Consider the following 25,868-nt stretch of genomic DNA (forward strand, 5'->3'; position numbering starts at 1 on the left):
TTTTCAAGCTTTATTGCTCTCCATCTTCAGGCACTCGATGTCTTCTCATTTTCAATGTTGCAGGCTGCTCTACTTCTGTGCCGCCAGTTCCTCGGCGCGGGCCATTGCTTCTTCAGCACGGCCTCCTCCAACTCCACCACCGAGGGCTGCGGTCGGCGTTGCAGTGAGGGCTAAGCAAAGAGAATCGAAGTAAGGTCAAAGCGTGGAAGCTATTACAGAAGCAGAGTCTAAATGGTTGTGTTCGCCTGTACCTGTTTTAAACAGCGCCCTCAAACTTTATATAATAGAGAACTTTGTTCCGTTTATTTAATTGCAGGAAAAATGGCTACAAGTGCCATTGTAATTTCAGGTGTACGAATAGCAAATTTGTAACCATTTCCGAGTCCTTTATTTTTGCGAGCGTTAAAGTGGACTCCCCGGATTTCAAGAGTCGTACGTGCGCGGGAAATGTAGAAAACGCTTGCTGGTTAAACTCTGATGACACGTTTTTGGTGTTTTGGCCTAATACAATTCCGGAAGGTCTATCCTGCAAATAATAAACTGAACTACACGTTTTGTCTGAAAAATACGCGTAGTTTTGTCTCACAGGTAGTCAACGTCTCTTGGCCTATTTATGCTGTTCTGAGCAAATTGCGGAAGCAACTGGAAGTATCGAATACCCACGTTCGTAAGCGGTGCCAGCATCAAAGGTGACAAATGATTTTCAGACATGGTGTATTGTTGCATAAAAATCCACTGTGTCTGTCTCCGTAGACCACGCAAGGTTGCACCAAAATCAACGCTGCTCCTTTAAATTTTTCGAGAACAGTCTACATTCTTTCTCAGAACCTAAACCCACACAACAAAATTTGGGCTGTGCTGTAAATGTTAGACATAGTGACATCTATCTCCTTTTCAGCTTCTTGACGTAGAGTATTCGTGCCGCTATAAAGGCTACATCTTCCGCTTAAATAATTAGTGCGTTGTTATACTGCGACGCATTGGCCGGTTTTACAAAAATTATTCGTTCTCAGTCATTCCCGAGGTTTCAACTGTATACTGCTTCAGAATTAGCGAGAACATAAGATGAAATCTTTTCTCTTTCTTGTAAATAGACATGTTGGCTCATTTATTCAGTACAGGTCTGCCATTGGTAAGAAACTCCATCGAACACTAACGTAAGACACAAGAAATGAACTTCATTAGAAAATATTTGATTTGAATCATGTTTGAAAAGCGTCACCTAGGATGACAGCGACGAGAAGCAGAAGTGGGAGTCCAAAGAATCGAGCCATCATGTCTCTTCTGCGAAAAAGCGAAAACAAAAACGGAATTCCCTTTTAATTAAAATTTTAAACCGGCAACGGTGGTGGGGAATACATAATAAAGTTCTATTTTGTCACATCATAGAGATATGCACTGAACTACGTAATAGGCGATAAGTATTTTACGTGCATTAATCATATTACCCAAATTTGTTTGCCATCAACTTGGCATTGCACAAATACAGAAATGTTATATTTTAGTGCCGTCGATGGAACCTTTTTAAATTCAGCTGAATTGGTCAAAACCGTGGAGTGTTATTTTATCATAACCACTTATTGAGTACACACAATAAAATTATTCTTCTAAGTAGAAAAGGTTATTATATAACAGGTCTACAATGTTTTATCTCTAAAATCTATGAACTTTGTCTTTGACTAAGAATTATTTTGTAGTTAGCAGCTAAATATAACAAAAATACATTTGCACTATCTAAAACTGTTGCGATGATAATTTAAAAAATAAAAATTAACAAAATCAAGTAGCGCAAAGAAACTATGGTTAATGCTTTCCTTACCAAAGCGAATTCCTTACACAAGAACAAGGCACAGATTTACTTCAAAAGCTGGTAAATTTGGATATTGGCGTGCCTTTTTATACACAACTGCTCTACTAAAAAATGGTACAGCCAATCACTAAGCGTTTGTTGAGATAAAAGACAAAAGGGACCTCAAAAAAATTTTGAAAAAATCTCAAATCACATAGCACCTGTAAATCCGAAGTGCAATGCACGTCGTCCCTGTTTTTTTCGTAGAGAGAATACGTTAAAAGGAAATGACATCTGAGTCACCATAAATTGAAGTGCAAACGTTACCATTCGTACCGTTGCCCTTTGTACCCACGAAAAACATGTCAATCTCCTCATCAAGACACGTCATTGCCAGCCTTTATCCGGCACCCAAACTAAGGTTATTGGATGCCGGATAAAGTAATTTAGAAGATATTATTCAACTATCCTAATGCAGCTAGCGACGTTCATGGAAGCAGGAAGCGCTGAAAATAACATGTCATTACCGCCATGGAATCCTCTCTGATAGTGCAGTTTGGAAAAATACGAAATTTTGAAACCGTTGTACTGAACGTGTAGGCGCCCATTCAAATTAGTGCCTTGTGTGATTACAAGGTATTTTCGCAAATCCGCCTCACAAAGGGATTGTCTATGACAGGATAACAAAACCAAGATTAGGTACAAAGAGCGAACACAAGAATACACTTCTTAATATTTAAAAGGTATTTTAAAACGTCCAGCAATAATTGCGAGGCGTTTAAATAAGATTGAAATGACACATGGAATGAATGTCCGTCAAAAAATGACAAATGCGATATCATATCCATCAACCCGGGTTTGTACATTGGAATGAATCGGTATGAAGCTTTACCGCCTATTGAAGAGTAATGAGGAGAAAGTATGCCCGAAGGGAACCTCATGCGTCTGTTTATAGCGAGAAGAGACTTAACCATCTTGATTAGAAAAAAAGCTCTGGCTTCTCAAAAACACATGACGCACAACAATTCTACGAACGTCTCTTACAATCCGTCTCATTCCCTAGCGCGTGACATATTGTATTTAACAGCACCCACATCTCACCACCGTTCAACCCCGTTGTGTGCATCGCACCCAGCAAGCTGTTATTGCTCGTGGCATCATTTCTGTTTCCTAAAAATATTTCTATCATGTGTTGTGTGCCCTGAGGCCTCTGGATCATGCATTGACCTCTCCTGCGACGGATTCCCAGCGGATAATTAAGAAAGCAATCGGTATTAGCGAGAAGATTTTTAGATATCTTCTTTTGATTCCCCAAGAATACCCCTAGGTTGAGACAGTGTTCTGGTAAAAACATAAATATATGTTTATGTTTAAAACTGGTAATCCTGCCTTAACCTATTGATCCCACCTTTTAGTTTTTTGTGGAAAACTGCCTAATTTCCGATGAGAACAAATTCAACAAGAACATTTTTTTCGGCTTTCGCTTGAAAAACCCACACAATTTCAGTGTTGCAGAAGTTAGCAACAACGTGATTTGTTGCTCCTACGCAAAGTGCTGCCAAGTTTGATCATGCGAGAAAATAATCGATGCCTTCAACATAGTAGTAGGTGCTCTGGAAATAATATCCGCTGTCACATTTATGTCTGTCTCACACTTGTTAAGACACTCAGCAGTTTTTCACCCACAGTGTCGCTCTCACTTCCACTTCATGCAGAGATGACACAATGACGAGAACAAAATGGTACCAGGCAAGAAAGAGAAAGCAGTGAACTAAAGCTTTATTGCTCTCAATCTCCGGGCCCCTGATGTCGTCTCATTTTGAACATTGCCTAGTAGTCTACTTTTCTGCAGCCATTTGGTCAGCCCGGGCAATTGCGTCTTCAGCCCGTCCACCACCAACTCCACCGCCCAGGGAGGCGGTGGACGCAGCAGTGAGTGCTGCGCAAAAAAAAGGCAAATCAAGTCAAAGATTAGAATCTGTTGGTAATCCGCATTTACAATATTTACGTTCGCCTTTCCTACCCGATGCAATTTACAGCTCTAAAACTGCAGAATTGGACAGTTTCTTTCAGCCGCTTCCTTGGTTGAAACAATGGCTATAGTGACATAACAAGTTTAGACGCATAAATAGCAGCTTTGTTACCATTCTAAAGTCGTTTTTTCCAACAATTTACGGGAATGACCACATCCGAAGGACCCTACATGTAGCGGGAAATGCAGAAAACACTTTTCTATCAACTTTGATGTTGCAGACATGTTTTTTGTTCTTTGCCCCAATACAAGGCCTGAGTGGTTAGTCGCGCTTACACACAGAAAGCGTAACTAAGCTTCTCCACTGGGGAATGCGCCTTGTTTTCTGCAGCAATCCGTAGCATTGCTGAACAGTTTTTTGCGGTTAATAAAAATATTGTCCGCAAGTAGAAGTATTTAACAGCCGTGGTTGCAAGCTGTACAAACACAAAGAATTGAAGTGTTCTTTTGAGCCACGGTGTATAATTGGAATAAAAATACAATGTCACCCGTCCACGTTCACCACGTAAATTTGCTCAAAAATCCACAGTGTTCTTTCTAATCTTTCCAAAGCAGTTGCCCAATGTTTCTGCAAATTTAAAACTACAAAAAATTACGCTCTGCGGTGTAATCCTTCCAGAGAGCAGCTTCATCTTCTTGCAACCTTCCTAAATAATTAGCGTGCGTTTATTTCTCGTTACATGAGCCGTCGTTACAAAATATACTCATTGTCCGTCATTTGCGAGGTCTGAACTGCTGTTTTAAAATAACAAACCATAACAGCCCATAGCAAGACAACAAACTTTTTCCTTCATTTTAAAAAAGAGAAGTGATCTCGTTTCCCGCACACCTTTCCACATAGTAAAAAACTGCGCCGTACACAACCTAAGGTACGAGAATTTAACCACTTACAAAAAATGTCACTTTGAAATTTGTCAAAGGGTTCAACTAGGATGACAGCGACGAGAAGCAGAAGAGGAAGTCCAAAGAATTGAGCTTCTTTTGCTGAAAAAAGCAAGAAACAATCTAAATTGATCTGTATCCCATTTACAAACTGGCAGCGGGTAGGCGGAATATATTTTATAAGTTATGTTTTGTCACTTTAAGGAACAATGTACTGAACTACTTATTATAAAATCTTTTTTTCTGCTTACAATAAATATAGTAGCCACAAATGTTCCAGGTCCATCTCCCATTGCAAGAAAAGGGAAAAGATAACCCCTGTGGCTCAATGAATATATTCTAATTCAACTGATTTATAGAACAATTCTCAACTTATATTTTTTTCAGAGAAATTTCAATTTGACTTTGACTAAATAGGATCAAGATTTGCATTTGCAATGCATCTAACATTTGTAATGTATATAACTATGAAGAAAAATCATTTGCATTGTGTATAGCTATTGCCCTGATAGTTTTAAAATTATAGAACTGAAGGAACGCAAATAAATTATAGTGTCTGATTTCCTCCGCAAAGAGATTTTGTCAGCAAGGAACAAAGCAAAGGAATACTTCGATAGCTGGTAAAATGAAATAAATTGGCGTCGCTTTTTATACCGGAGTTCCCTACCACAACAATTTTCCCACCAAGAACTAAGCGTTACGCCAGTTGCAAGAAAATTTTTTTTCAGAGAATAAACAAAACCAAAGCTGCGCAGCACCTGCGGGCTTCAAAGTGCAAAGCAGATCGACCACCTTTTCCCGTAGAGAGTACAATAGGTTAGATGGAAATGACATATAAATCAGCATAAATTGAAGAAGTGGAAACGTTAACCTTGGTACATTGACCAACGAGGTACAGGTGAACTGCCTCATCAAAACCCATTATAGTAAGCCTTCACTGACAGAAAAATAAGTATTAGTGGATGCCCGTTAAATAAATTTATTAGACTTTGTTGAAATAACATGTCACGTACATGGACACAGGAAGCGCAAAAATACCTCACGTTGTGACCCCCCTGGCCTCGTCACTGATAGTGGAGATTGGAAAATACAAAATTTATGAAGGCGTTTCCTGGAGTGAACCTACTCTGGTAGGCGCAAAGAGGCTCTTTCAATACTTTGATACCCCAGCTTTTAGAATGAAATTAGATAAGAGCAGCTGAAAAAAACAATACTGGTTGCGGGTGCAAAGTATTAATGAATATATTTGGCGCCCAAAACCCCCACAAGCAGTAAATAGGTCCTGCTGTGTTTTTGCACTAAAGTCTTTTCAATAAACATTGAGAAAACAGAAATAATCGCCTTATTTTGATGATATCACGACTTCAGTCTGTATAATTTGTCACATAGCGGAGATGTTTGGTAGAAAAATGAAGTAATTTGTTACTTTTCCGTGTCAGGGTTTATAAAATGTTTCAAAAAGCGTGCCTCATTTTCTAATGGTAATGTGTATTAAACACATTTATACAGAAACAGCAGCCCATAAAATATTTGTGGTTTACGTTCTCGTAAACATCGAGATGAGTTGCGAACAAAAATCGTGAAATATCACTCAGCTTGCCTCGTGTGCAACATCGTGTGCATACCGCGATGCAGACACCGCAATCAGAGGCGCCTTGGACCAACAGGTATAGACAATAACGGGCTAGCAACAAGCAACAAACATAACAAGCAAACGCTAGAAGCACCGCTTTAACTGGAGATGCCAAAAGCCGTGATTGCCCAATTATTAGCGCTTTCATCAGGGTTTACTCAAGAGACACCAGATAGCAAGTTTGTCCACACATAATTCGGGATGCAGGAATATAAAGCTTTATTTATCGGATAAGACTTTTCCGAGAAAAGAGCCATGCACGCGGAAATGGACTTGGTGAGCACCATCACTGTAGATTGTGGCAAATTAATTTTTAGGGTGGTCAGGACAAGATTAAAATATTCTGCACAAGCAATAATATGAACGCAACGAAAAAGGCCAATCCTGTGCAGAGAGAAGGGACGAACCCTACCTTGGTCCTCTTTCCACAAAGCGCCGTGTGCATTAACCATGTGGGATGGGTATTTTGAGTGGTGGTACAGAAGAATGCATAATTACGTTAACCGGGAGAAACTTTGCAATATGGGGGGACATATTATCGAACAAAATCTCTGCCAATATGGACCGAAACTGCAAGACTAGCACTAAAAGCAGAGTGGTGAATAAAGGAGTAAGTAAAGAATTTGCAGAAATGACATTAGGGCGATGACAACGAGGTAACATGAGCCGGATAACCAGATTGTGTTTTGGAGAAAAAGTGCCTGTGGTCTTGCCAGAGCGGTCTTGAGGAACCTTAGGAAAGTAATCACTGTGATTGGGACGCAAACGGGCAGACCTAAACCACATCCGATTGCGGTCGTTACAGCTTTAACAGTGCAAAGCATATACTTCGCGGAACCAGATAACAAAATACACCAAACACGAATGTTGGGCGCATATACAGGCTGTATATTATCCGAAGCGTACATCCTCTTAGAAATGTTTTTTTGTGGTGAAGACCCAATAGTCCAGCCAGAGCGCGCGCGCCTGTTGCTGGTATGTGTTCAATATTACAAGAAGACAACGTGAATGAGAACAACGAAACGTGGTGCCGTGGTCCAACGACTAATGAAGAAGAAGCTGGGCAGGCGTGCAGCCAGCGTCGGTTCTGTCTCACGGCCGACACCATGCAAATACTGAAAATATAGCGTTCGCCAATCTCATGGTTCACTTCCTTTGTCCTGCCACCACGTAACATTTGGTGGAGTGTGCGGGACGGTCATCTTCATCGTGGACCACCAGCATCGCGCCGTCATGGCTTTTGAAGAGCGCTTCTCGGGTTCTTGAACCGCATCTGAATGCCCCAATCATAGTAACCCATCACATCTGTGCCCCAGCCCGTGCCTACAGCCTATGACGAGCCGAAACCAGCCGAGACGTGAGAAGCCGCGACCAGACAAGACGACGATGCCGTCCCCCGGCCCGTTCGCCGGCGCGTCTTCTAAAAGGGTTTAACCATTGCTGCATGACGTCGGCGGGCATGGCTGTTCCGGACTGGTGTTCACCAAATAGGTCATCTTCATCCGTGGTGGCAACGACGTCTTCATTGTGCGTTATCACTTCATCGTTCGTACTAAATACACTCGCTCATCTACAAAGGGCTCGACCGGGTGGTGTCCCTCGACCGCAGGGCTATGTTACAAGAAGACGACGAGGATCAGAACAACGACACGGGGTGCTGTGGTCCAACGTCAGAGAAAGAAACTGCGCTGGCGCGCAGCTAGCGCCGGTACTGTCTCATGGGCGACATCATGTAAATACTGAAAATCAATCATTCGAACATCTCAAAGTACACGTCCTTTTTCTTGCCACCGCGTAGCAATATGTTGAGAGCAAATCATTTTACTGCCATGTATGACTCCATAAAATGTTAGCGATTCACACTGACGAAGGAATCTTTGTTGTAAAGAAAACAAATTCAGCTTAGTTTACTAAGACGGTACCGGAGCATGGGCTACTTATTAATATTTTTTAAAAGTTTGAACGTCCTGCAATATATCAAGGCGTTTATTTAGAACGCAACGGAACAAAACAAGAAACGAATGTGTTGCGAAAACAAAAAGACAACACCCTCTGCATAAAATTGTACATCTGGGTGAATCAGTATGGAGCTTCAAAGACCATTGAATAAGCCTGGGGGCGATAACAGTTCCCTGGCGTAATCTTCGTGTCTGTATATACTAAGAAAAGCCCTAGGAGTGTTGATAACAAAATCACTTTCTTTTCTACACAACCCGCTTCCACGCTGTGATGCACTTCGAGAAAAAATAACAAGCTATGACATCTAGGAAATGGGCAATATTCTACACTCTCGTATCCTTCGAAGATTTGAAGTGGCATAAGTATGGACCTGCCTATTTCTTCAGTTCCAGTAAATGCGACTTCTCAAACATCCATGTTCCCGCCGTATGGAGCATGCTTCTCTAAACCCTATTGCTCTTCAGCAATCGCTTTGGTTGATCGTGTATTGCCCCTTTTCTTCAGGGCACACAGGTTGCAACGGAATCGTCCTCACGAAATATGGTTATTCAATATTTCTCTGCGATGCAAATGGGGCGAGCGTCCTTTAATGGAGGTGCGCCAAGAACCCCGCCCTTGCATCTAATCCGCATAGCTTAGCACGCCTGCCGCTCTGAAGTGCGCAGAGCAGTCATAGCTTGCTTGCATGGAGTACGGCCCCAACGAGCTATGCATACGCTCTTTATTCAAAGAACTAAGTTTAAGAACCACAAAATACTATCAACACCCTTCGTTGGTGGCATCCCGGAAAGCCAGACGTGCATGTGTGATCACTTTACCAAGTAGGCAGCATCGTTAGAAACCAACAAATCATGCCCTATATTGACCAGAGCTGCCGCCGCACATTACCACTGCCGCTCAGTAACCGTTGTTACCGTGAAGAAGATTTACGGCCCGCCGACTGGGGTCATCGTGTGCACTTGATATAAAAATTATTTCCTTGCCTAAATCAAGAAGTAACCCTAAATCACTTTCTCGATTTATGTTTCCTTGATACCCCTGTTTGAATGAACCAAAGTCTTTATGTTACTTCTATGTCACTTGCAATGGCTTCAGTTTTATACACACGTACCGTTTTAAGTGTTCTTGTACTGAACTCCTGTTTCAAGGAACCTTACCAATGAATCCAAACAGGCCTTTTGTGTTAGCTTTCCTTAGTGTGCTGGGTGAAGTGCTCGGCGTCTTGTCGAAACGTTTGGCGCATGGTGCCTTGTCCCAATACAGGGAAATGCCTTGGCGGGAAGATTGTAACCAAATTTGACTGTCAATTTTTTCCTGCATCCAAAGGGAAATGCAATCAAGTAAGTTCACATTTACAGCCTCCACGAGCTGGCTGCATGCCGCAGATCTGAAGAAGATCGTATGGCATGTAGATTAATGAGGCTCAAAATCTGGTTGGGTATATTAAGGTCATTTTTCTCAAACGTGTACTTCATAATGTCTCCGCCGCCGTTGCACAACAGGTTGTGAGCGGAAATGCAGCGATCGGAGCACCCCGTCCCAGGTTATGACCTACTGCAGGTAGGGAAACTGGTCGTGTTTGCTGAGTTGCTCGTTGTTATGGAGGAGTTGAAACATTTTCCAATCAGCTTGGAGCAGCTGCATCAACTGCTCTCGAACTTCAAGATGAACATGTTAGCGATGCCGATGCCAGACTTCGGAGGGCGCATCTCTATTGCTGAAGGTGTAATAACTGGAAGCGTCGATGGAGGCATCGCCGTAGTTCGAAGCTCCTCGACCGCGGTGTCTCCGTTGCAAGAGGCATTGCGTGCTTTACGCAACGCCAATCCCAAGTTTTGGTCACTAATTACAGCGAATAATACCAGCATTTAAACAGAGGCGCTGCAATTGCGTTCCTCGAGGAAACGCAAGCAGCAAGTGACGTGATCACCGTTGCCGACTTTGAACGCGCACCCGAAGAGACCTTCAAGCTTCCGAATCCCTTCTACGTGAATCACCGGCGACTGAACAAAATAACCAAAAAGGACGTATACCGCCTCCCCCGAATTGACGACGCTCTCGACCACCTCTGCCACGTGAAGTACTTCTCATCGATGGATCTGAAGACCGGCTACTGGCAAATTGATGTGGTCGAGAGAGAAAGAGAGAAGACCGCATTTATAACCCCGGACGGCCTATACGAGTTCAAGGTGATGCCGTTAGGATTGTGCACGGCGCCAGCAACGTTTCAACGAGTCATGCCACAGTGCTAGCTGGCCTGAAGTAGCACACCTGCCTCGTAAACCTCGACGATGTTGTGGTATTCTACCAGACTTTCGACGAACACCTTGCAAGGTTGCAGGCTGTACGTCTGAAAAGTGCCGCTTCACGTACGAGGAACTCAAGTTTTGGGGCCATGTCGTCGATGCCACGGGAGTCCGGCCTCATCCTGCAAAAACTTACGCCATAGCGAACTTCCCAAGACCAAAAGATAAGAGGGGCGTGGGAAGATTTCCCACGCTATGCGCATACTACAGGCGCTTAGTCGCAAACCTCGCCCGCATTGCAAAGCCACTCACCCCCTTGAAGAAAGATAGCACCCCTTTCAGCTCGCAAAATGCCCAAGAAACAGTCTTCTGCGAGCTGCAACAATGCCTGCAAAGCATTTCGACGAAAATGCCGAAACGGAAATGCACACGGACGCCAGTGATATAGGCTTGGGTGCCGTCCTCGTACAAAAGCAAAACGGGTGCGAGAAAGTAATCGCCTTTGCCAGCCGTGGTCTGTCCAAGGAACAAACTACTCAGCCTCTGAGAAAGAGTGCCTCGCGAATATATGGGCCATTTCAGAACTTCGCCCATACGAAGACCATTCAAGGTTGTGGCAGACCACCATGTGCTGTGTTGGTTCGCCAATTTGAAGGACCCCTCTGGGCATCTTGGTAGGTGGAGCTTGCGCTTGCATGAATGCGACGTTACAGTAGTCTATAAATCCAGGAGGAAACACTCCGACGCCGACTGCCTGTCCCGTGTCCCCGTCGACCAACCACCGCAAGACTCTGATGAAGACAGCGCGTTCTTCGGAGTGATGACTGAGAGCGACCTGGCCGCCCAGCAGCGTGCCGATCCCGATCTATGCGTCATGATTGACTACCTCCAAGGATGCAACGTCGCCGTGCCATGGCCTTCAAACACAACTTACCTGCACTCAGCATGAAAAACTCTGCCCTCGTGAAGAAGAATTTCAGCCCCGGAACGAGAGAAAAGTATCTTCTTGTCGTCCCGGAAGATCTTTGTGACGAAATTTTGGAAGCGTGCCACGACGACCCGTCTTCCAGACATACTGGAACAGCTCGCACAATTGGGAAAATCAAGATGAAGTACTACTGGTCCCGCCTTGCATCGGACGTCACCAACTACGTCCGGAGCTGCCGTGACTGCGAGCGTCTAAAAACGCCACCGACGAGGCCCGCCGGACTTCTGCAGCCGATCCGTGTCCCATCTAGGCCCTTTCAACAGATTGGAAAAAACCTTCTGGGCTCGTTCCCTACATGCCCATCCGAGAACAAGTGGATTGTTGTAGCGACAGACTACATGACGCGCTACGCAGAGACGGCCGCTCTTCCGAGGGGGACTGCACAAGAAATCGCACAGTTCGTCATAAGCCAAGTTGTGCTGCGACATGGAGCCCCGGAAGACATAATCACGGACCGCGGAACGGCCTTTACTGCGGAGCTGATACAAGAGATATTACGCTACAGGAACACGGATCACCGAAGAACGACGGCGTACCACCCCCAAACGAACGGACCAACGGAACGCCTAAACAAGACAAGCGTGGATATACTTTCAATGTAAGTCGAAGTTGAACATAAGACTTGGGACAAAGTGCTACCGTATGTCACCTTTGCGTACAACTCAACTATCCAGGAAACTACGCAGATGACGCCGTTCGAGCTTGTCTGCGGAAGACGGCCGACTACGATGCTCGACGCCATGCTTCCGCACGTAGAAGACGACGAAATCAACGCCGACGTCCGAAAATACCTTCAGCGTGCGGAGGAGGCCCGCCAGCTGGCTCGAGTTTGTACAACGGACCAGCAGCTGGTGAATGCCGGGCGCTACAGCCTCCGACACCCAGACGCCGAGTACCACCCTGGGGATTGTGTGTGGATTTGGACTCCCATCCGTCGACGCGGGCTATGAGAGAAGCTTCTGTCATGGTATTTCGGAACCTACGAGATTCTACGACGTATCGGCCAACTTACCTACGAGGTGATCCCCGATGGTGATCTCGGAACATCCCGACGACGCACGCGGCCCGACGTCGTCCACGTGGTTCGCTTGAAACCTTACTATGCAAGATGACGGACTTTTTTGTTGTTAGTTGGGACTGTGTTTTGTTGTAGCATCGAGTCGAAGCACTCTTAGAGGGGGGGGGTTATGCCGTGAACCTTGTATGGATTTGTTTATCTATTGTTTGCTTTTACTGCCGGGCCACGCCCGGATGTGTTATCTGCGTTCCAAACAAAGCGCGTCTTACATATTTACTTTTATGCCGCACGGGCTATCAAAGTAAGATAAGCTGATTGGTTTGCCCTAACGTCACTAGCCCAGAATAATCTCCTGTAATCTACAATGTTCTGGATGTGAATCGACGGTTACAGAAACACTTGCGCCGAAAGATAAAAGACTGCTAAGCAGATTCCGCGCCATTCGATTCGACGACACTCGCCTGTGCAAGTCTCTTTCTTGACCGCTGCTTCGCCGCCTCTGTATTCTTTTGAGTTGTTAGGGGAGCACAACTTCGCTCCAATAAACGTTTTTCTCCACGACAACTGCGTCGTCCTTGGCTTCGTGACAATATCTTACCCTTCAGTCTTTGGAAATTGCAAAGGCATGTGGACAATCAAATATTTTAAACCTTTCCCGCGGAACTTAAGATTCTTGCATGCTGAACCCGGTTATGAGCCTTGTGAGAATAATGGACGACAAAAATGGTTACAAAGTTGCTGTTTGAACTTCTAAATACATTACTGTTCGTGTACCTATTCTTAGTATACATAAAGTATGTTGAACCAATCACTCACCTCTGTGCAATTCATAGAGTATCCTTTCTAACAAAAGATGAACATAGGAATTTTCAATGCACCTCTGCCGTAGTATCTAGGCATTTCCCTGACTTTCGTCTCCTTGCTCAGCACTCACCGCGTCTTCGACCGTATTCCTTGGTGCTGGAGTTGGAGGACGGTGAATTGGAAAGGAAATTGCTCCAGAAAAGTAGAGCAGCATGTAGCATTCAACCTTACAACGCATCAGCTGGATGTAAATAAAGAACAATAAACGTCTAAGACACGGTGTACTCTTTACAGAGTAGTAAGATTTTTTATCGTATTGACGTCAAGATTTTATGATTCAAGGTTCTGAAGAAATGCGACGACGTAAGTGCCACGTTAAACACGCAGAAATAACAGGGAGGGCTTTGCTTTGCAGGGCCGCCACTTCTACGCTAAAGACATTAGGTTGGTTTTCTAAAGTGCACACTTCGGAAGACTTGCTTTAAAGCAATACGTCGCTTAATGTTGGCTTGCATAATCCCTATTCATTATTGCATTAGATAGTCTCAATTCCTCACACGTTTTGGCTTTGAAGTAAAATAGGCTGTAGCAAATTCACAATAAAATTTATTCACACTCGAAAGTTTACAGTTCTGTGTCACCGGCCCAAATGAACAGACTAAGCTGATCAAATTAGGAATACCATAGCTTTTATATAAATATCAAAGAACAAAACCACCCACACATACATCTATCTCTACAGAGAAGAAACCTCAACCTTGGAGTTGTCGAAATCAAAATAAGCACTATGCATACGCATGGTGCATACGCACTTTTTTTGCGATAGTATACCCGACAGCATAAATACTATGCTACAAGTACAAGTAGAGAGTAAGCCTCCAGCTCTTGCGCTTCCGCGAAAAGCATGTCAGAATGTCCGTCGGATCGATTGCGCAGTAGCGTTTGTGGGCTCTTGTCGGAAACCGATGGGTATAGCCAAGGTGGTCTGGTAACGACACAGGCTGGGAACGTGTGTAGTGAACGGCCCATGTAGTTACCTAACACCGGCTGCCTCATCAACAAAGGTGAGTTTATGCATGCGGGCGTTCCGACGCTGATGTACAAGCTCATCCAAGGTGTTAACTTGACTTAGGACTGAAGAGCAGGAATCGGTGTTATCCTAGGGAAGCAGGTAATGGCAAGCAGTGCGCTTCGGTTAATTGCCTCAATTCGAGCCCACTCCGCTTGGTTAGGTGTCTGAATTGGACCTGGTAAACAAGCCGAGGCTGGAGTACAGACCGTAGCAATAGACGGGCCATTTTGAAACAGGAGCCTCTAGACTTATGTGAGATGCATCGGATGAGGTGGAGCATCTTCCGCGCTTTTTGGTGAGCGGAACATATCCACATAGACGCTAACCAAGGCGCACAAATTTCTAATCCCAGCAAGCGAACTGAGGCGGCAGTGCGTACAGGTCGGCCGCGGAGTTGTAATGCGATCGGAGATACCTCCAGTTGGCGACGCACCAATCACTGGCCACAGGAAGAATAGCTGTGTTTTCAACGTACAGTGCTAGTCCAGCATATTCACACCATTTCGGATTGTCAGACAAGGCTTGTTGGAGGCACGCGGTTTGCAGAGTCAGGCCACAGTGTACAGTCCACACTGTGATGTCGGCCGCGTACATCAAAAAGTGCATGTCAGGTATAGATCCGAGATGCCAGGCAAGCGGCAACATAATAATATGAAAAAGGAAGGGCGAGATGAAGCACTTTGCGAACAGGCGTAAAGTTGCGATACCTCGTCCGGGAAAATCGTATCGAAAAGGATCTTTTTGTGAGGAAGTTCCGGAGGAAATAGCAAACCTTGTCCGGGACGAGAAGGCCTTGGAGAATTTCCAAGATAGCTCCGTGGCTAACGTTGCCGTATGCCTTTTGTATGTCCATGGCAAGCACTGAAGCAACTTGTTTGATCGCCCGCCAAGTAGCACCAATGACGAGAAATGGTCAAGCCCATCCTCGGTACCCCGATGGGGACTAAGCCTGATCTGCGGTGGGTGATACCACCGGAAACTGTCCATCCACCATTGAGGCCAAGTCGCCAGCATGAGCACCAACAGTTTCAACCAGGTGCAGGTCAAGGCTATTTGACGCAAATGAGGGAGCTGATCGGGTGGCTTACCGGACTTCGTTATAGGGACGGTATCAGCGAGAAGCCAAGATACTGGTGTGTGACCAGAGAGCCACATCTCGTTGATGGGTCAAGGAGATTGCTGAGGGACGGATCGTCGAGTTTCTTATAAACCTCGTACGTATGGCCACCTGGCCCGGGAGCGGTCCTCTGTTTGGCTTGATCAAGCGCAGCAAGAAACCCGGCTATCGTGAAAGGCGATTGAATTCCACGCGCGGCGTCATCAGGAGGGGAGGAACAAACGTGACTCGGCCGGAGAAATGGGCACGGGTTGCTGGCTGGAATAATGTCAAAGGCGGGGAACAGGACGCGGGTAACATCGGCGGCAAACTGCGCAGGATCCCTCTCCGATGCCAGACATGCACTGGCTACCTCATCTGGAAAGCGGTCACTACTTTCCATAGCACGGTGCGCCAGATTGATGATGTAGTCGCCGATGATGTAGACGCCAGCTCATGTAGACGCCAGTTGATGATGCAGACGCCAGCTCATCCATCGCTGACTTGACCGACGCTTCTCATGACGTCTGGCATCCGCAGTCAGACGTTGTAAGCGTATTCTGGCCTCCACAGACGATGGATCTCGGGAGGCAGCCACTTCAGCTTCTTCGCGCTGGGCCCATAGCTGTAAGAGTCGAAGGCCAGGCTTCTGCTGTGATTCCGCTACCGATGTGTCCTCACAGGTGCTTCGCAGGGCTTCCTTAACGAGACTGATTGGGTCCGGACTTGGCGTCGTGAGCATTGTGGTGATGTTACCTCCGAACGTATCCGAGTTTGTTTCAGTGCAGCGCCGTCGTAAGCGACGCGTCGAGGTTGGGACAATGCCAAGCCTGATGGGATGGTCATGACTGCTCCAGCAGTCGGCCTCTAGTTGCCAGGAGACCGTATCATTACCAAGCCACGAGGTTGAGTCGCGTGAGTAGGGCGGCAACCGGGATGAATACATTGGCGCGTAGGACACGAGAAATCGTTATGGAGGGTGAAGTGCGCATCGATGAAGCAGTCAAGTAGCGCCCTCCCACGTGCCCTTGTGGTAGCATAACCCCAAGGAGGGGCAATAAAGTCCACGGCCACGAGTATGGGACAGGCAGCGTGGGAATGCCGTAGGGATGTCAACAAGCCCAATCTTAGACAAGGCGCACGTCCGCTATGTGGACGTACATAACATGACACCAAGATTATTGCGTACTTCGGCAGTTGTGCTTTCAGTGCAACCATTTCTTGTCATTCCGTACACGACTCGTCCAGGGGATCTGAGTTTGCGGATAAGCCGTAAGCACATAGATGGCGGCTTTGCCTGACCGAGATTCATTGGAGCCACAACGCCGATCATGTATGGATGGCGTAGCGTCAGCCGTAAACTTTTGGAAGCGAGGTAGAGAGTTTTTCTTTTGTAGTAGTAAATTTCATGCTTGTAGTTTGCCTAGGCGAACACGTTCCCGAAGCTCCCCAATTTTTTTCTGTGAGTCCGCGACAGTTCCATTGTACTATATATTGTGGTACATGCACAGTGAAATGAGTTAATTTAGTTGGGCCGCTAACACTCACATGAACTTCTGCTGCTGCTGCACCACAAGCTGTAGACGTTCATGGTGTGTGAAAGCAGAAGGGACAGGCGTTGGTGGGTTCATGCTTGTTGGCGCGAAACGGCGCCGACTCGACCGGTCTTGTTACGGTGGAGGCTGGCTGTTCGGATGATGAATTAGGCGGGGCAGGTGCTGTGTGAGCTTAGTCACGTCAGTTTGCAGCACCGCCAACTGTTGGTCTATCTTTTCTAGCTCTTCCATAACCGTAGATTATTGCACAGTTTGACTGTGCTGTTTCTTCCGGTGGCGGGAGCCACAAAGCACTTCGTGGTACTATGGCTGGTAGTAATCCAAAGACTCCACAGCGTCGTCTTCTACCACTTCTTCGCTTTCCTTAGGCAAACAGCCGAAACCGTTGGCCAGAGGAATATCGTTGGGCTTAGGCTGGCTTCGGAGCGCGCGCCGCTTAGCGCGAGCAGCTTTGCACTTAATCGGGCACTATTTGTCCGTGATGCATTGTTCATCCATGCGGCACAGACCTCATCGAAACTTGGCTTACGTTGAGGCGAACGACGAGGTAGCCAGTGGCTCTGATGCCGTAGAAGCCGATGGTTCCGAGGCCGTTGTCACCTGCGCTTCTGTGACAAGGAATGGGCGCGACGTTCTCATGTGTCCATCACGGAAGCATTGGTAACAATGTACCACTCCGGCATTGTATGGACGGGGGCGAAGAACGCAGCCATTGTAGAAAAGACGATCCGGTGGCTCTAGCGGCCCTGACAGAGTTATGAGACACGTGCGGACAGCGCCCATGTAGCGGACAAGAAGAACCTGGTGCGTGGAGCAACGGGTACTGGCCTGCAGGTCTTCAGGATTCTCTCCGGGGTCTACTCCCGAAACAACATAGCGTCGGATGTCAGTACCAGAGAGCAGGCACGCTTATATAGGTAGCTGTTTTCCAGCCAACAGAATAATATGATCCAGTGCGCCCAGTCGCTGGACAGCCTCAGGAGACGACACCCACACAGACACTGTGTTGGTTCGGCTGTGGTACGCGTAGCCAGCAAATCCGGATGTTCCTAGGCATCCGTCGAGCGTCTGCTTCAGTGTCCTTGTCGGAAGAGAGAGGATGTTGAATTGCTCTCGAGGTTTGATGGCAACTTTGTACACTGAGGGACTCTGCTCATTGGTTGTAGGGACCTGCGAACTGGCGGCGGCTGTACGGGATGAAGTAGATGTCGCTGTTGTATACCGTTCATCGGTCGGTTGCAGGGATGTGTTTGTGACAGCTGTACACACCCGTTTGGCCGCAGGCGAGGGTGAAACCTTAGCCCTAACTCGGGCCGCACCTTTGGCCGAAGACCGCTTCGATAAAGTAGAGGGGTCCGCCGGAGATAGCGGGAACGGTAGCGTTACCTCCATTTGCAGCGGGTAGTCCAGAGCCGGGTTTGTAGCGATGTCAGGAGCAGCGAGCGTCTACCTAGGCGCAGTGGATTGCGGTTCGTAGAACTTTTCTCGCATGCGTGACATAGAGGCGCGCCGTCGCAACCGCCAGTGGCTGAGAGCCAGTGTGGTTAGGCCTAGCGGCCGGTGGGCCGGATCCGATGCAGAGGAGAACCCTAAGGGGCCGTCCTTTTGCTTGCAGCATAGAGTTAACACTACTGACTCTAGAGGAAAAGCTGCCCGGCCAGCCCGTGCAGTGAAACCGTGCTACACCCGGCCGCAGACATGATGCCACCCTCACAGCATTGCCCGCTGTCTATTTGCCTACTAGAGTTGGCGGCAGTTCTGGGTTTTCACCTAGCAACATACGCATTCTATCATGGCAGCCACGGTTGCTATGTGTGCGCCGTGGCAACTTTGCTGTCCAGAAACGTTGTGTAAAGTTTTTCCTGTGCTAGGTAGCGAACTTTTGTTCCATGCTGCCACGTTAGATGCAGTTTTACATTCTCCGCAACTGAGAAGGGTAGCCCGTTGATTAGCGGGTACTTCGTACGCTCAGAGAGATAGATTTTGCGGGTGCGTCATGGGAGCTCGGTCGTCGCTTCGGAGTTGAGCGGACGTGTTTTTTCGTGCTCCTGTGCTTCGGAGGGGCTTCATTTCGGCGGCCCGTTGCAACCGCGGGCCGTTGGATGTCGCCCGGCTTTCGCTCTGCCGGTGTGGGCGGTCGAGTGCCAGCTCCCGCCCCCCGAGTACCCGTCTGTCAGCCGTACTCCTATCCAGCGAACTCCACAGCAGTCGGGACCGCCGCAGACTTCGCTCATCGTCGCTCTAAGCTCACCTGCGCACATCACCGTTCCCTTCGAGCCTTCTCGTCTCCCGGACGCAGCATTACAACAGCCAACAGTGTTCGTGGTGTGTTGCGTGCGACGGAATCGGCCACAGTGGAACTAGTCTTCTCTACTCTTTCCTCACCTTTTTATCTTTACTTTTCTCTCTCCTATCATAATTCCCCTACTATTCCCGCTTTTAGACTGTGTTAAATGTAGGTGAGCTCTCAGGAGAGCCTAATAATATCCCCAGTTCATTCATTTTCCTTCTTCCTTTAAAAAGAAATCACTTCCCCCTGATTGTTTTTTGCCCTGATTTTTTTCCTGGTGGCTTCCCCCGTATTCGCGCATGCGCTGTTTGTGTATATATCCTTTTGTGTGTGGTAAAAGAGTTCAGTTGATATGCAGCGCTAGCCCTGTGTAGTCTTTTCTTGGTTGTCCCGTCTGTAGAGCGCTAATTTAACGTTTCAAACGCCTCCGCCCCCCCCCCTGTATGCGTCAGCTGATTGTTTTCGCAATCTATTGAGGTGCTCTTTACAACTACTTGCTTTTCTAGCGAATGAAAGTTCAAACTGGACAAAGCTTCCAAGAAATGCATGTAAATAGAAATCGTATATGTGACTGCACAAACACGCTTTCTGTGCCTGTGCCGGTGCCTGTCTACGAGGCCTCTGCAGCAGGTGTGTCAACTTTTTTCTCCAGTTGAAATGCTTTTAGGTAGTGGCCCTTGCATTAGCTTAGATTCAATAACCGTGAAATACCCAAGCCTAATAATACTATGTTATATTCATCATGAAACTCACTCAAGAAATTGTGGAACTATAGCTTTCATTACTTCCAACCCCAAAGAAATTAGTGCAAGTTTTCATTAGTCGCTGCAGGGCTCGTCACCTTTTAAAATTTCATGCCCCCTCTCCCAGAATAAAGAGAAAAATTGTGTGAAGAACTAACTATTTCCAGCAAAGCAATGGCAGGTTTATAGCCAGTAAACCGACTGGGCTAAAAGCCAAAAAACCTTTCTGAAGAAAAAACAATATCATTATTAAAATAACTTAAGCACTGGAGAAGAGGAGAAGAATGAAATAAACAAATACAAGCAGAGGCAGCATAAAAGAGCAAAAAATGAACAAAGCAAATGCAATTCTACGAGCAGTTAGTCACGAAAGCTTGCCACGAAAGAACAGACATTTCAGGAGAATTTTAAAAAATTAGAAAAATATGTACCCTATTTACATCATGTACACAGAAAATCAGACATATTTCAGTGGTTTTAAACAAGATGGAGCTGAAGTAGCCAAATCAGTTCTTGCCTTGAAGAAGCAGATTGGAGTGAATAAGAGAGAAAAACAGTCACTGGTGCTGAAGGGGTGTAACCATCATGCAGCATCCTTCGTTTGCCCATTTTGTCGTTTTGCCTGCATGATTTATTCCTCTCTTTTTTTCGCCCAAGGTGCTGTCTTTGAACTGGCCATTTCCACGAAAATGTTTTTTTTCTCCCGATTTTTTTCCTTTATTTTATACCAGTCCTCTCCTTTCCTTTCAAGTTTCCTGTTCCCATTTCCACATGTAGCACAGCCAGCTGGGCAGTTCTTCTTCTTTCCTTGGTTAACCTCCCTAGCTTTCTTCTACAGTTTCTTTCTTTCTTTAAAGTCGCACATTAGTTCATCTTAGCCTTGCTCTTACCATCACAAACTTTCCTAGAGGTCTGGTGGTATTACTGGTGGTGAAATAAAATTTGTTGGATGAGAATTGCTTGTACATATGACCCTCTTGCTTTTTCTGTGTTTATTTTTGCTTGTTCTTGCAGCCAAAGAGGAATGTACGTATGAAAAGTAACTTGTGCGCAAGATGTTTGGGGATCAGCTTGCGCAAATAACTTCTCACACCTCAAACAAAACCGGTGGAAGGATGAGAAGGTAAGGCTGGCAATGTAAAATTTCTTTTTTTCGTTGCCGGAATGGCGACACGGAATATGTTCTATGGTGTGAAGCACATGATACATGGGCTGATGGCATTGTGATGGCCCATTATTTTTGATAAAAATAACAAGGCTGGTGACCACAATCTGAATGAGCATTAGCCAGAACGTTCATAATAAGCTACAGCATTACTGGAACCCAGCTTCGGTAATGCAACTTCGTCTTCATCCTTGTTGCTTTGAGCACGCTGGAATGGAAGCGTGGAAATTCCACAAGTCTGGTGTGACACCTTTGCGGCCACCGGTTTAATGTTGGCATAAATGAGAAGGCTGTGCTAGACATATCGAATTCCTTTTTTCTATCGCGTATCGCATTCGCATATAGCATTACTTCCTTTTATCTTGTGTATATCGCTGAAGAACGTCTCCAGGTGGCACTGGCTGAACCGATACGTGCATATGCAACTGTCCCAAATTATAAAATTGAGAGTACAGTTTATTGTCCACTTTCTTAATGACTGTCATATGCAATACACATTAAGTGTCTCAATACTCTATATTAGCGATTGATAGTCTCATGCTAGGCAGTCTGATTCACCTGCAATAGTTATGTTTGGCAGCTGCTTCAAAATTAACCACTATGATTGAACTAATGAGTGGCAATAACAATTTATAGGTACACACAAATTAATTTACTTTTCAAGGGAGACGTATATCCTTCGTCAACTTCGCCTTGCCCAAAATACATGACGGTCCCATCGCGACCCAAGAAAGCGATGTGTGTTACCTCAGCATGCTTCCTAGGCGATTTCTGTTGACAGACCGATTTCCGGCTGAAGATGCAGGCATTTCAGGCAAAACCGCGTGCAGGCGGGGTGCTCCTGATAATTGGGCGTGCACAAAAGTGGCCGTTTCCATTCATTTGCGAATGCACCCAGGGAAGGACAGAATTATTCTTCTTAATGCCCCACCACACGGGTGCCCATCTCACATGAAGTTTACTCTGTCTCTTCCTCCTCTGTGCAGGTATATACATGGGCCATATGAGAGTAGAGGTGCAAGTAGACGTAATAAAACAGCGTCGCTAATCCACCGAGTTTAAGAAATGTGTCATGCAAAGCATCAAATATGTTCTCGAAAATTTCAGATTGCGTGCTTCAGCGATCGAAGGAGCATGCACCAATCGCACACACGCATACAGGAGATTTCTGCACCTACATTCGGGATTACATTTCGGCTTGGCCTTGTCCTCCTCTAGAAAACCACCGTACTGTGCAAATAAAATTACCATTGATATTATTAGTTGGCGGTTGTTTTATCTCTCACTCAAGTAAAACACCGTTCAGTGAAAGTATAACAACACTCGAAAACCAGAGCCTAGTTATACGCTAGGCATGGTAGAATGTTTCGTGCATTTGGTTGTTTTTAATTTACGAATCATATACGGTGAAAAGGAGCCGATCTGCCCAGCATTGTCTCGCGTAACATGATATGACCAGCTGACGGCGCGTTCAAATCGGCAGCAGCCACTACAGACATGTAGAGAAGGTGTCCTTGAAGATAGGCGGCGGCGGCTTTATTCCGTATCGTCAGCAGTCTTCGCAAGCTTGTCTTCGCAAGCAACGAAGTGACACAGCAGACACTAAGGAGTGTTAGAGTGAACCTTTGTAAATTACCCCCACATGAGTGACGCTCCTCACAATATACCGAAACTGTATTTGGCGCCTCAGCCCGACGTCCTCGTTTTGCTTAATATTTCATTTATTTTTGTTCGTCAAGCATAAATGCTTAGAGAAAACTAATAAAAAGCATACAAACTCGTAAAAAAACTCAGGTATTGCCATAAAGGTTGTCTAATTTTAGCTTAGGGCTCTAAAATTGTGCCTTATTTTTCAGAAAAATTGTTAGCCATATCTTCAACTACTGATCTGGCAACTACAGCGTGGCATCAAGGCGGCATCCGTGTTTAGACAAATTTTGAGCCAGCTTTACCCACCTGGCTTGCAGTCCGACCATGGAGGGGCCAGAGATGTTCCAGCGTCACTACAGATCACTGGATGTAAAACCAGCCGAAAACCACGAGATCTGGCGAAAACAACGAGCGGAGGAAGAACACAAACGAACCGCTCCTTCTACTTCGTCGTCGTCGTCCTCGGCGAGACACCTGAAATTCGTAACAGAAGCGATGCGATCGAAAATGAAAACTAGGTGGTTTTCGCAAGGCCGGGTCCAGAGTGCCGTTCGACGGTATTATAAGCAGTGTACTATATCGACGTTCACCGGCGTTTTGTGGCAAAATTGCCGCGTCTGGCACTATATCGCTCTAGATAACGTAAAGCTAGGCAACATAACCTAAACATAGCATAAGATAACCTAACGCACACAAAGAAATCATTTGAAACACAAAAACTAACCTAAGGCATAAAAATTATACTTTAATAAAAAGATGAAAAAAAAAACCGAGGCAAGAACCGGTCTTGAACCACCGCCCTTGCGAGCACGAACGTAAGGCGGATCCTCAAACTACAACGACAAACGCTTTGGACCGGTGCTAGCCTAGTCTTAAATATTCGAATGTCGTCGGACGGCACTCGAGCCATGCCTGCAGCGGTCAGCTAGAGTGCCGTCGCACGGCACTCTAGACACTGCGTTTTCTCAATCTTGGGCGGGATTCGTAGTCTATGGCTCTGGCAGAACCGCGTTACGTTGAGCCAAGTCAGTTCCGAACCCACGGCCATTCGTAACTGTGCAATCTGCTGTTCTTTTGAAAGAAGTGCGGCTGACGCGGCCCGTAATTTAATTAATTTTGAAAGCGAAGCTAAAGAACGCCTTGCAAAACCTTCGAAACCCTCTCGAAGGTGCTGGCGTTTTTCGTAAACGTGATCGTGGTAGAAAGAAATTAGCAAATAGAATTTCTGCTAGCATCTGTTTAGCTATGTTATCACTTTACAAAAAACTTTTTAGAGTCATTTTTGGCAGTTTGGAATCTGCGAATGTCCCCAAATTTAAAAATTCTACAGTAACTATGATGTTCTTTTCCTAGTCCGAAACAGAGAGTCAACTTTTCCACACCTTGTGAACGGCTCTGGAACCGAAACTTGCGTGGTGCGGTGAGAAAAAAGAAAATCTCAACAAATATCAGTGCCTTATACCTGAAATTTTTGGGTATGTTTTAGCCTGATACGCAAAATAACCTTGAAAAAGACCTTCCCAGAACTTCGTACTCTAAATATAACTAACTTTCTGTAAAGGGGATGCATGACGCCACAAGCGTCTTCGTTGTTTACTTCGCCGGTGTTTCATGCAACCGCTATGAATTTTACCGGGTTAGTCCTTTGCATATGTATTATTCTTAATAGCATCTGTAATAACATAGGCTAACTGTTTTAATAAAAAGGTGCGGCCAAGCTCAGACTTAAAAGACGAGTCAAACAAACTTTTGTGGCAATCGGTGCACTGTGAATGCTAACAGCGAAGACGACGTCGACATAAATGTGCCGGCGACTGCTGCAAAGCCTAAAAACTTTGGGAAGAATTTGAAGTGCCGCTGCGCGAACCTGTTCGGCAATGCAGTAGAATTCAACGTGTGGAAGCCATATCATCTCTTTTGGCCCAACAGGCCTACGTTCCCCGAGCGGTCCACGTGAGCCTGCCCAGTCTAGTTTCAAAAGCAGAGGTGTTCAAAAGCAGAAGACTACAGGAAAGCACTTTTTTTCAAGCTTTATTGCTCTCCATCTACAGGCACTTGATGTCTTCTCCTTTTCAATGTTGCCGGCTGCTCTACTTCTTTGCCGCCTGTTCCTCGGCGCGGGCCATTGCTTCTTCAGCACGGCCTCCTCCAACTCCACCACCGAGGGCTGCGGTCGGCGTTGCAGTGAGGGCTAAGCAAAGAGATTCGATGTAAGGTCAAAGCGTGGAAGCTATTACAGAAGCAGTCTAAATGGTTGTGTTCGCCTGTAACTGTTTTAAACAGCGCCCTCAAACTTTATATAATAGAGAACTTTGTTCCGTTTATTTAATTGCAGGAAAAATGGATACAAGTGCCATTGTAATTTCAGGTGTACGAATAGCAACATTGTAACCATTTCCGAGTCCTTTATTTTTGCGAGCCTTAAAGTGGACTCCCCGGATTTCAAGAGTCGTACGTGCGCGGGAAATGTAGAAAACGCTTGCTGGTTAAACTCTGATGACACGTTTTTGGTGTTTTGGCCTAATACAATTCCTGAAGGTCTATCCTGCAAATAATAAACTGAACTACGCATTTTGTCTGAAAAATACGCGTAGTTTTGTCTCACAGGAAGTCAACGTCTCTTGGCCTATTTATGCGGTTCAGAGCAAATTGGGGAGGCAACTGGAAGTATCGAATACCCACGTTCGTAAGCGGTGCCAGCATCAAAGCTGACAAATGCTTTTCAGACATGGTGTATTGTTGCATAAAAATCCACTCTGTTTGTCTCCGTAGACCACGCAAGCTTGCACCAAAATCAACGCTGCTCCTTTAAATTTTTCAAAAATAGTCTACATTTTTTCTCAGAACCTAAACCCACACAACAAAATTTGGGCTGTGCTGTAAACGTTAGACGTAGTGACATCTATCTCCTTTTCAGCTTCTTGACGTAAAGTATTCATGCCGCC

At 45.8% G+C, this 25,868-nt stretch overlaps 2 long non-coding RNA genes across 3 annotated transcripts in view; both read right to left on the reverse strand.

Moving 5' to 3' along the window:
- LOC144145068 (uncharacterized) overlaps positions 1-25,868 on the reverse strand; it is a 202,675-nt gene that overhangs the window by 28,922 nt on the left and 147,885 nt on the right. The gene's annotated exons all lie outside the window — the stretch shown is intronic.
- On the reverse strand, positions 3-1,861 carry LOC144145062 (uncharacterized). Its single transcript, XR_013317415.1, has 3 exons — positions 1,820-1,861; positions 1,223-1,284; positions 3-170 (listed from the first exon to the last, which is right to left on the reverse strand). It is a non-coding gene; the product is annotated as an uncharacterized LOC144145062 (long non-coding RNA).

This window comes from Haemaphysalis longicornis, unplaced genomic scaffold (assembly GCF_048455015.1).
Source record: "Haemaphysalis longicornis isolate Haplotype H1 unplaced genomic scaffold, Haemaphysalis longicornis Haplotype H1 scaffold_7, whole genome shotgun sequence".
Taxonomy (NCBI): domain Eukaryota; kingdom Metazoa; phylum Arthropoda; class Arachnida; order Ixodida; family Ixodidae; genus Haemaphysalis; species Haemaphysalis longicornis.